Genomic DNA, 12,826 nt, shown 5'->3' with positions numbered 1-12,826 from the left:
CCTGAGCACAGAATGGGGAAGGGAGATAGGTGGCTGCCCAAAGCCTCCTCCAGCTCCTGCAGTTCTCCAGATTTTACCACTTTATGAGTTAATTCAGGAAGCCCTCTGAGAAGGCATCTTCCTTCAGGCCTGATGCAATGTCTTAACCACAAAACCAACACTGTGGTAACTGCTCCTCTGTAAAGTGAAGCTCACTCTGCAAAATAAAGTATCCCATTTAATCCCATGAAGCACTCACTTGCTTTGCTCTGAGATGGGAAAGGAAGGGAAAAAAAAAAAGGATTTCCTGCAGATGCTGGTTCAGATTTCAAAATTAATCCCTTTCCACCACCATTGTGTTCTTTTTCTGAGAAGCAACTGGGCAGCAAATGTCATTTGCACAAGACATTTGTTGCCAGGGGTTTGAGTGTTATTTACCACACACGTGAGATAAGAAGAAAATGGCACTTTTGTAGATACAGGAATCATGGTCATGAAGCACAAAAAGAAATATTGAGCAGCATAAAAGCAACACCAATGGCTCACTTCAACAGGACCCACAAAAAATATCAGGAAGAAACTGGTAAAATTAAACAAACCATGCCTGCCCCAGATTTTTTTTTTTTTTTTATTTGCAAACAGTTGCAAGGAAAGTTCATTGCTTTCCACAAGGAGGAGGAAATGCCAGGACCAGCAGAGCGTGTTTGATATATTATTCATAAGGAATTATGTGCTGAAGACTTGTCAGGATCCAGCAGCAGCAAACAGAGGTCAGCAGTGAAGAAAGCAAATCGACCTGCAAGGGGTTTTAAATGGTTTTAATGCAGCCAATTTCCAGCCCATTTTATTCATTAGCCCTGGTTGTCTTGTGGCAGGATGGAGGCTCCTTCTGAAGGTTTCAGAACCAGCACTGCTCACAGGCCCAGCAGGGCTCAGCTTTGTAAACACAGCAAATTAGATTTGGGGCTTTTGAACAGAAATAAAGAGGGAAACCCACAAGGACATTGCTCACTTTTCAAAGTGGAGCTGCACTTTCAAGGCTGACCCAGTACTGTCATTTTTGGGCTGTGTGAGCAACCACTGGAAAATAAAAGAGCACTAAAAATAGCCAAGATGGGCTCATTAGCTCTTTAATTACACGTTGGTTTTCTTTTCTCTCATCTGCACTTTGTCCTGTGAGCTCCCCATTGACTGGGGAATGCAGGTCTGGGGACATCCCTGTCATTCACTGCCAGCCCATGTCCCTGTCCTTACCTTTCCCACACACACTGGAAGAAGAGGATTCCCTCATGAAGCCCTTGGAAGCATCACAAGCATCAAGGAATGATGCTGAGAGAGTTGGAACTGTTCATAATGGGGAAGAGAAACCTTCAGAGAGACCTCAAAGCTCCTTCCAGTGACTAAAGGGACTCCAAAAAGCTGGAGAGGGGCTTGGGACAAAGGATGGAGGAACAGAACACAAGGAATGGCTTCCCATTGCCAGAGGGCAGGGATAGATGGGACGTTGGGAAGGAATTCTCCCCTGTAAAGCAGGAGCTGAGCTGGAGCTTTCCTTTGCTCACCCATCGGGGAGTCAACGAGGCAGGGAATTTATTGTGTCATACTTATCCCACAGACACTTCCAAATCCACAGCTAAAGGAAGCAGCAGCACTACCAGTGCTTGTAAATACCATTGTTTGTTTAAGGTTCTCTGGAGCTCTTGGGAAAGTGCTCAGCTTGGGGAGAAAATCTCCACTTTACTGCAGGTCCTGGCTTGTTCTAGGGAGAGAGAGGTTCACAAACAGGTAAGAGGCACATGTACACATGGCCAGAGGCTTTGTAAGGCCAGAGGATTGGTAAGCTGAAGGCAGAGAATTGGAAAAATCAATTTACTCTATTGAGGGGTACCCCTAACAAACCTTGCAGCAGTGTCCCCTTTACTGGTGGCACTCAGGAAGTGGCTGCTGCCACAGGGCAGGACAGAGCCACCCACACCAGTCCTGCTGAATCCTATCCAACCCCTTCTTCACCTCCACTTGGGAATGCTCAACTCCCACCCACAGAACCTCCCCAGTGTCCTTTTATCCAACCAGGAGAAAGCTGCTCCTGCTGTTTCACCCCCCACATCTTTTCAACCCATTTCTTTGTCCTGACTCCTTTGTTTTCTAGTCCCAGCATGCAGTTTGGGTGTGGCCATGCTGACCCTTCCATGAGCTTTCCTACAGAACCAAAGACTTGGAAAGCTTCCAGAAAATTCCCACTGAATATCTGGTCTGGGTGGAGGCAGCTGCTACCTACCTTGTGCTGTAACATGGCAGGAGTTCTCTCCTCAGGCAGGTGAGGGACAGCACAAAAACCAGCCAGGCTGTGGACTGAGCTGCAGTTGTCCTCTCCAGAAGTTGTTTGTTAGCAGCAAACCAGGGAAAATTATGAGGGAAAGTGCTAAAATGGAAGCTGGCAGATTGATTGAAAGGAACAGGGAGCCTGTTTTGTCAGAAGGTTGTCCTGGGATGGGTGTTAGCAGGAGAGAAGTAATTGCTGTGTGAAGTAATTTCTTCACTGGTTTTTTCCCCACTCATAAATAGGTGAAAGATGTTTTTTCCAGGATTGCTGCTCTGCTCTGGTCCTGGTGCTGGTTGAAATCCCTTGGAATTCTTCCCTTGGCATTTATTTCTGCCTCCCTTCCCTGCCTTAAGGAGTTCCTGGCTATTTCTGTCTTCCCTCAGGTTCCTTCTCAGCTTCTCCCACTGTCCCAGGACCTCTTCAGCTTCATCCCTATGTCCTACTCCTCTTCTCTCCCTTTTCCTCCATGTCCCAGCCTCAAAGACCCCATTGCAAAAGCATTTGGATATGTTTCTGGCCCAGAGTTGCCATTTTATGTGGAAAAGTGCAGGAATCTCACCACTCCTGACACATCTGGGGAGTTGAGGGCATAGAGGGGTAAGAATTTTTAATTTCAGGGTTCATCCCTCAGCCTCTCCTGGTGCTCCAGATTCTTCCTCAGCTCCATTCCCTTCCCTGGACATGCTCCAACCCCTCAGTGTTTTCCTTGTCACAAGGGTCCCACAGCTGCCCCCCACGCTGGAGGTGCCCCAGCAGTGCCAGCACAGGGGACAGGGGACAGGCACTGCCCTGGTTCTGTTGCCACTCCAGAGCTGGGACAGCCCAGGTGCCACTGGCCTCTTGCCCACCTGGGCACACCTGACTCATGTCAGCAGCACCCCCAGGGCCTTTTCAAGCTTTCCAACCACTCTGCCCCAGTCTGTGGAGCTGCAGGGGTTTGTGACATTCCCAGAGAGGGAAATTCAAGTGAGAATAAAGGACACTGTGTGCAGTGAGTGCCCACACTCACCTGGTTTTCTTCCAGATGCCTCTCCATAACCCATGAACTCTCTTTGATGGCTGTCAGATGTGACATTGAGGCTGCACAGCCTCCCACCCCTTTCTCCTTCCTTTCCCGTTCAATGTCTCCCAGCCCTGCCTTCCAGCCAAGCTTTGGTGTGTCCTGAAATCCAGGTCCTGCCCAGAGCATCTGGGAAACACAAAGATGTTTGGTTTGAGCTCTTGTTGTGTATGAAACGCCTTCTTTCCTCCTTTGTATTTTTTGGTATGCGATGGAATACTGGACCTTCCCAGCTATGGGGTCCTGCCTGCCACAAACTGGGAGAGTTGTGGTACAAAAAGTTCTTTTAGAGAGTTTTTGAAGATGAGCTGACAACTTTTGGGGAAAATTTCCAAGATTTTGGGACAACACTGTACCAGAAGTCCTCTTTCCCAATCACCTCCCATTTTACAATGGAACTACTACCAAATTGGCAAATTTGAGGAGAAAATTTCCTGGAGTCTATACCAGGCATTCATTCTGTTTTGAAATACAGGGGTGGAGCAATTTTGGGTCCATATTTCCACTGCCACAAAAACCCCCACCAGAGGGAAGAGAACAGCAGTTTCTTGAGGGGAACAGCTTTGTACTTCATTCATGGAGAATATGATCTGCTTTTCCTGAAAATACCCAAAAACTGCCACTAGAAATCAGCACCCAGTGGGGCTCTGCAATGAATGTCCCCCTCCCTTGTTGCTGTGTGCTTTGGTCCTCACTACTTGTATTTATAGCAAAAAATTAAGCAAATGCTGGTTTCCAAGCACACTCCTGAGCAGTATTGGAGCAGGTCACCTGGAAATGTCCCAAATAATCCTTGGACTTGCCTCAGGAGTTAGAACAGACCATTCCCAATAGGTGGTTTGGATGTGACTCCTTCCCTCCTCTGGATTTTGGAGGCATGGACCTGGCCAGAGGTGCCTCAGATCCCAGGATGGAATCAGCACTTCCCTCGTGGTCACAGAAGGATTTGCTCTTCCCACGATACCAACCTCCAGCACCTCACCAGCAGGTTCCTGTCCTCACACGCAGCATGTCCTGGGTGCCCATGGACAAGAGTTGGCAGGGAATGGCAGACCCAGGTGTGAGGGAGGACAGCTTGCACAGACTGCTTAATCCGTGGGTTTTCTCTATGGAGTGATGGATTGAGGGGTCAATTGTCATCAAATGTGTGTTTGGGTTCAGGAGTGGGCTGGGAGAGAGACCCAACAGGAGGCACAAACTGAGGCTGGAAAACTGGAGCAAAAAATCAAGGAATGGTTTGCTTTGGAAGGAACTATAAAAATTATCTTGTTCCACCCTCCTGCCATGGGCAGGGACACCTTCCACTATCCCAGGTTGCTCCAAGCCCTGTCCAGCTTGGCCTTGGACACTTCCACGGATCCAGGGGCAGCCACAACTTCTCTGGGCACCCTGTGCCAGGGCCTCACCACCCTCACAGGGAGCAATTCCTTCCCAATATCTCATCTAACCTAAATCTCTCATCTTTTAGTTTACAACCATTCCTGTTTGTCCAATCACTATCTGTCTTGGTAATAAGTTGTTCTTCATCTTTTCTACAAGCTCCCTTTTATTACCACAGTGGAGTTGCCCTGGATCCTTTTTTTTTCCAGGTGAACACCCCCAGCTCTCCCAGCCTGGCCCCAGAGCAGAGGGGCTCCAGCCCTTGGAGCATCTCCGTGGCCTCCTCTGGACTCTCCCCAGCAGCTCCACGTCTTTCTGCTGCTGGCCCCAGGGCTGGAGGCAGCTCTGCAGGTGGGGTCTCACCTGGGCGGGGCAGAGGGGCAGAATCCCCCCTCCCCTGCTGCCCCAGGACTTGGGGGGTTTCAGGGATGGTTCATGTTCAGCTCCCACCCACCAGCACCCCCAAACCCTTCTGCCAGGGCTGCCCTCAGTGAGTTCCTCTCCCAGTGTATGCTGATGTCTGGGATTGCCCTGACAAAGGACAAAGCAGAGAAGCCAAAGCACAGCTCTTGGAGGGAAGCACTAGAGATGTGTCCCCCTGTGTGGGTGAGGGGTTTATGCACCTCCCTGGGCAGGGGCTGGAGGAGCAGCTGAGGAAAAAGGAGGTGAATGAAGAAAATCAGGAATAGGCACTGAATTGGGTGGAGGAGAGAGTCAATCCTTAGGGATTGAGTGAGTGGGGATGAGGAGGGCCAGGACAGGAGTCAGACACTCAGTCCCTGTGGGAGTGGCTCAGTTGGGGTCAGTGCAGGGACCACACCACTGCCAGAGGATGGAAATGGGACACATGGGGTCATGGTGGTGCCATTCCCTGTCTGGGGACTCCACAGGGTGTCACATCACCCAGAGCCAGCAGCAGGCAATTGGATTGCCAGCTCCATGTGGGAAGCCTGGACTGTTCTTATGCCCAGGTCCTCTGCTCTCTCAGGAGACCTCATCCCATGGCCTGACCCAGTGCCTGTTTGGTTCTCCTGGAGCATTCTGCTCAAGACACACTCATGCTGTGGTCTGAAAAACCCTCAGGATTGCCAGGATCTAAAATATTTCTTTTGGTTTCATAATCTCTCTGTTCAATGTAGAGTGGAAAGGAAAGAATAAGAAGACACAGCACACTGCAAACATGTTATTAAAATGAACTGTTTATATTATCTCGGTTGAGTCAATACATTATAATGTATTAAAATGGAAAGGTACAAAATTGAAATAAATACTTTCTGATTCATGTATAAATCTTTTGTCAAGATGACATTTTGTTTCTTTTTTTTTCTTTTTTTTTTCATCAGTACATGTTTCAATAAAACATTTAAAATGACAAAATATCATTTAAAATATGGTTCATGGAAGAGAAGGTTGAAATCAAACAACTTTTGGCTTGTTTTGGCATGAGATCTTGACACAATCTGGGTTCCCCAAAACCACGTAAATGGTGGTAAAATATAAATGCTCAAACTTATTTAAAAAAATAAACAGGCTTTACAAAACCCTCTGATCCTTGACTTAGCCACTTTTCTGTATAGTCTGCACTTACGATATATACATTCATTATTGTCCAAGGGAAGACAGCCACTGACGTTCACTTAAAGAGCTTGGTGGAGAGGCTTAACAAACATTTTGCAGCTGACAACAATTAAACACTGGTAAAGAAACTCCTGACAGTGCAAAGAAGGAAAACAGCTCAGAAACAAAAGCCTACAAATGGGACAAGGAAGAGGCAAGTGCACAAGCCCAGATCTGATGCAAAGCTCCAGGCCAGGTCTAACAAAACAGCTTCTTCTCCAAAGGGGAATGCAGGCTTGGAGATCAGCCCTGATGACTTTTGGGCTCCACTGCAGATCCCAGGGGTGTTCATGATCCCAGGAAAATCCCCCCTTGGCACACAGGAACCTTCTGCAGACTCCTTCCTTGCTGGTGGTGAAGCAAAAGCTGAGCTCAGTGGAATATCCTGGAGTAAGCCTGGCCTGGGAGAGGGGCTGATGTCGAGATGAGAAATCACAGAGCGAGAGGGGCAGAGTGGGAAGTGTGAGTGTGGGCTTGGGACCTTGGAGGAGAGGCAGTGGGGAATTCCCTCCTGGGCAGCAAGTTTTATCAGGATCGTGGAGCAGTCTTGGAGGTGTGCTTTAATCTCAAGTGTGCTTTTTGTCTTTGTCACTGCAGCCAGGAGCTGTCATGGTCCCTCTAACCTCTACCATGTGCTTATCATTCTGGGCAATGGGCAAGGTCCTGCTGGGGGCTGGGTGTGGGAGAATGGGCTTCCCTGATGGATAATGGTGACTTCTTCCCAATTTCAGCATGCCAGGAACTCTTCAAGTTTCCCTCAAAAGGGGAAAAGAAACATGGTTATGTTAGAATGGAATTAAAGAGAATCTTCCTGCCAACCTCTGGATTAACCTTTTCAAGGCTTGGGTTGTTTTGCTGCCAGCCAGTGGAACCACACAAAGCGGAGGGTGGATTTTCTTTGTTTGCTTGGTTTGAAGGCAGTAGAAGATTTTGCCACCTCAGAAAGGAGGGACAGCACCATCCTGGCTGGGTTGAAAGGCAGGCAGGACTTGAGAAGGTGCTGCCTGTGCTGTTCTTGGTGCTCCACAGTGTGATGGGGATTAGATCCTCTTGGAAACCTGTCTGTTCCCATCCTGTGAGGAAGGATCTTGTGGCACCAACTGTTTGCAGTGCTCTGGATGTTGCTGCAAGCTGCCATATCAAAGGGAATCCCGTTGTAAAAAGAACCCTGTAAAGATGTGATAGATGGTCAAGATTTGGGAAAGAAAATTGTTTTTTCTCCCTCCACAAAAAAGCCAGTGTGTCACAGTTAAAACTTCTTGGGAAACGCCAACTTCAGGCCTTTTCCTGCTGGAAAATGTCACATCCATTGGGAAACAAATGTCGTGATTTGAAGCTCTTGGAGGTCTTCTTTGACATTTTTCTTCAGTTTGTTTACTTTTCATTTCAGAAAAGCTTTTGTTTCAAAATGCAGGATAATTTATATATTAAATTCAAAAAAAAGAGGATGCAAACAGGGAAAGATCAAAACAATCTCCATGATAGCCAAACTGTTTTTGTTGGCATATGCATTGTTTTGCATGTTTTTGTTTCATGTTTGCTGTTAGCCTTGAGGCTTCCATGTGGGTTGGAAAAATAAATTCACAGAAATTCTTAAGGGATGGAACAGTTCTTTCCTGTACAACTCCCCTGTGCAGAAGACTTGATTCACCTTGTCTAAAGCTCTCCCCTTCTCTAGTTTTGAATTTGTGACTTGGTTTTCAAAGGCAAACAAAGCAGAAGTTCTCCAAGTACTGTTTTCCCCAAATCAAATTCACATGGTGCACAAGAAGGGTCTTTTGTGGGCTCCTTTTCCCCCCCTGAGAGGGCATTTTGCTCTTTTTCCTTTTATTTTTTACCATTTTGTTCCCTAATCCAATTTTCTTACGGCTTTCAAAAGTCCACCTCAGTGGAGCTCTTGAAGGGACAAGCAGAAATTCCTGCACTTGAACAGAATGTTTTTCACCCTGCTAACCATTCATTCTGATTGAGATTAAACTTGGGATAAAATGGCATTTCTTTGGCTGACTATGGGGTAGGCTAAGATGGTAACAAAGTTTTCCTCTCCAGTACCAATTGCTGGGATTCATGTCCTAAATCTTGTCTACTGGAGCCCGAATCCATTGACTGAAGTGTGTACAGTCAAGGAGAGGCTGGCTGAGGGTGCCAAACTCCTGAAATTATTTTAAAATTACTTTTCCCTGCACCTCCTTTCAAACAGCAACCAGCAAACATTTCCTGAGCTGCTCCTGCAGTGCTGTAGGACAGCCTGGACTAGAAAGCACTGGCATCATTTATATAGACAAAATGTGCACTTGCACCATTCTTCAGCGAGTTTTGCAATCCAAAGGCTGGGTTTGTGGTGGAAAAGATGATTAGGTGGTTGGTAGTGGCTTGGGAGTGTGGGACAAAACCCCTTTGTCTGTGGTTTTGCTGGAAATTTCATGTATTTCAGGAATAAGAGCAGGAATTCCTGTATCTGATCTCCTCCACATCTCACAGCCAGCCTTGCCTGTGGGATGTCGATACAAATGCCCCAAATTTTGGCATCAGATGAAAGGAATGAATAGAACTCCTGGTGTTTGCCAACACAGATGTGTCAAGCCAGAGTTTGGGAATGCTGATGAGCTGATCCATGAATGGTGGGTGTTCCTACCCACCTCCCAGACAAGGGTCTCACAGCAGCCCTGTGAGGTAGATACTGAACCTTGGCTGGGCAAATGGAGTCACACAGAGAAGAAGGAGGGAGAAAGTGTGAGGAAAAACTACAGCAAGGATCCAGGAATCCTGGATACCAGCCTGCTGCTCCAGGGAGAAGAAGAGACGTATCTGTCTGCTGGAAGGTGGAAGGGACATCAAAGGAGTTCTTGGGACAATGTTCATTTTCCTGTTTAAAGTCCAGTTTTGGGCTTGTTAAAGGTCTGAAAAGTACACTGGGCATAAAACCAGTGAAAGACAATCCACAAGATTTGGGAAGTGAGGTATGGAGCAGGGACATGGAGAAAAGCACTTCCAAAAGGCTGCTCCAAAGGGACATCTGTGGGGTCTTCACAAGCACACCCTCAAGAAAGCTTTTGTACTGTGATGGAGAGAGCAAAGGGATTTGCTTTCACAGATTCCAGTGGCTGCCAGTGGAAGATCCTCATCTCACAAGAAAGAAAGAGGGGGAAGGAAAGAAAGGCAAAGAAAGAGGTTGAGAGAGCAAGACTGGGGAAGATATTTTTTCAAAAAGAAAGACAAAGAAAAATAAAAGAAAGAAGAAAAGAGAAATAGAAAAAAATTAGAGATAAAGGAGAGAAAGAGAAAGACAGAGGAAGAGAATGACTGAAAAGAAAGTTGGAGAAAGTAAAAGAAAAAGAGAAAGAGAGAAAAGAAAGAGAGAGAGAGAGAGAGAGAAAGAAAGAAAGAAAGAAAGAAAGAAAGAGAAAGAAAGAAAGAAAGAGAAAGGAAAGGATTAAAATAAAGAAAATGAAGAAAAAATAAAGAGAAAGAAAAAGAAAGACAAAACAGTGTTTTCCCTATTTGCAATCTACAAAGGGGGTCTTTTCCCTTCCAAAATTCTGCAAAGTGCTGTGAGGCAGAGAAAAAACAGGGAGACTGTCCCATGCAGAAGGTTTTGGGAGATAGCACCTGGCACAAGGTTTGCTACAATAAGTTGGTTATTCTTTATTGCGTTGGAAATAAAACAGTCATGGAAAGTCCTGCATAAATCCACAGCCATTGCCTGCAAAATCCCCACCTCACCTTGACTTTGCTGAATATTTTCAGGGGTTTGGGCTTGAGGGTTTTTGTTGGGGTTTTTTTGTTTGAGGTTTTTATTTGTTTGTTTGTTTGTTTCTATACAGAGAGATTCTTCTGATGTGTTTCTAGTGAGGGTAAGCAAAGCACCGTGTCCAGCTTGTAATCCAGGTCAATATTTTTCAAGAGGATTTTTATTTTATCCCAAAACAGGTTCCTGTTGAGCAAACCAAAGCTTGGTGGACAGCTGGAAGAAAAACAGCTGGTGGAAAGCTGTGCCATGAGACATTTCTGTGGGATTCTGGTAATTTATGTCGAGTCTATGGTTAATTAATCAAATGGAAACATTTTCATGCTGGCCTTGGGACAGGGAAGGAGGATAGACCGTTGGAGACTGGCTCTGCAGGAGGCTGCTCTAAAAGCCAACTCCTCTTGATATCTGTGGGACCACAAAGAGGCAGATGGGCCAAGGGCAAGGGGACACTGCAGCTCCATAAATCTAGATGGCATCTCTCAAGGAATAAACTTTTTCCCAGCAGGGCATAGCTCCTTCTCCCAGATGTGCTGGAGATACAGAAGGCCAGCTCTGCAGAAAGAAAACTGATGGGAAAAGCTCTTATAAGGGATTGAGTGCTGATGTTCTCCATCTGAGAATGCTCCACAACCCTGAGGGGTCTGGAGCAGCTGAGCTCACAGCCTTTGAAAGGAAAGCTTGATTCCAGCACCAGCTTTTCTATATAAAGACCTTGGACTTGGGATCAACTGAAATCCTTTTGGGGAGAAAGATCCACTGAGCACCACGCCTTGAAACATCAACTAGGAGATCTCCTCCTTTCTCCAGAGAGCTAGTGCTGAGGCATTTCCACTGTTTGACTGCAGTAACTCTGGACCTGGAACAAAGGAAGAACAAAGCTTACCAAGCTGGGGAGATGAGCACCACGAGCAGCTTTTCAGAGATGCAGCCAATCCTGCAACAAATCACAGGATTTGCAGTCAGCAGCAAGGCCAAAAGCCAGCATCCATCGAGCTGTAGGATTTGGCCACAGGACAGTGCCTATATCTGCATGCCAAGCAAGGATTCCTGCCAGTGCCTAGTGTCAGGCTGTTTATTTCTGTCCAGATTAAAACCAGTTAGAACATCAAGCAGCAAAATCAGAGTGCAGCTGTCGTTTAAAAGATGTGGTGGAGATCAGGGAAGACTGGAAGTTAATTGGTCAATGACTAGAAGGAAGGTAAGCAAAGAGAGAGGTATGGAGTTGTTCTATTTCTGGAGCTGAGAAGGAAAGATTTGTTCCCTATCCTCCTGTGTGAAAAGAATATTTAAAAAGCCTTCAGGAAGGAAAAAGCTGATGAAAGCAAACTGGAAAAGTTTAGGTTACTTAGACCGCTTGTGGTGTGAGGACAGAAAAGAAGAGGGGGACTGCCCAGAAAAGGAAATTTAAATGAGTCAATCTGTCCTCTTGGGTCTCACCATGGGTTTAGCTGGGATTTGTGCATGTTATACCTTTGCCAAGTCCCCCCAAGGGTGTGATCCACACCTCTTGCACCAAACTGTTGCATAGAGTGGCCGTGAGCTGGTGGGGTCACCCCAGAGGTGGCTGCAGGTCGCTAACAGTGCTCTGCCATTTTACAGGCTGCACGAGTAAGATCGTGTTATGCTGGAAAAGCCCTTGGAGAACCTCTGGGATGAAGGACTTGAAGAAGTTGGATAGCTCTATATATTCAAGTCTAGCTCTGTCTTGTTTTTGGGAAAGGCCACCAGAGGTTTTCAGGCATTGAGAGGCAAGAACACGGGTGTCGGCATTGCCCAGCACAGGGAGGGCAGTCTCATGAACCATTAATGGTCAATAGCAAATTTTGTTGTTTCCTGCTGGAGGCTTGGAAATGTCCCCATTCTGGTGGTTCAGCAGTAGCAAAGCTTGGAGAGAACTGGGAAGAGGTGTGGTGGGGGCAGGAGATGTGAAAACGAACCATGACCTTTGCCCACATGGTCGCCTCTTGGACGTTTGGTCCTAACTGTCACAATGTCCATCAGCTCTGCAGGATGCAGAGCCAGCTCCTCTGGAACATGGAATTTGTGCTTCTGGAAGGGAACATGGAGCTTACTGCGAGTGCTGAAAGCTTGTTGTGTTTCTCATGGTGGCAAGGGCTGGTTGTCCACGCTCCGCTGCTGCCGGTACCCTGTGATTTCAGCAGTGTGGACGGCTGCCACAAAAGCCAAATTCATCCATTGGAGAGCTGGGAGAAAGCCCAGGGAATGCCTGCTGTGATCCTGATAAAACACGTGCTGCCGAGAGGAAAAACCCAGCCTTTGTTGGTTAAGGATGGACCAAATCCTGCCCTCAAACCCCTCCATGGTCAGAGACCGCTGGGCCTGGCGCTGGTGTCCCACTGGAGCCACGCCCTCGGATCCTCCTGGTCCCAGTGGCAACTGCAGCCCGGCCTGGAGCATCTCCCCGCCGTCAGATCCCAAGGGAAAGTCAAACCTGGACTTCACAGCAAATCAAATGGAACGCAACTGAACCACGAGCGTGATGTGAAAGATCGTTTTGGCCGGACGGAACGCAGTTTCCACAACCTGGTTTTAAGGAACAGTATCACACAGAAATAGATACACTATGCTAGGTCTGGAGGAAAGAAAAGAAACTAATATGCTAAATAAACTAAGACATACAGTATAGGGGATATTCTGATCAACAAACCAATCACCATTAGAATCAAAAAGTAAACCAGCCTTTCACTTAGGACCC

Source organism: Haemorhous mexicanus, chromosome 3 (assembly GCF_027477595.1).
Source record: "Haemorhous mexicanus isolate bHaeMex1 chromosome 3, bHaeMex1.pri, whole genome shotgun sequence".
Classification (NCBI taxonomy): Eukaryota; Metazoa; Chordata; class Aves; order Passeriformes; family Fringillidae; genus Haemorhous; species Haemorhous mexicanus.
Note: the sequence above shows the minus strand (reverse complement) of the source record.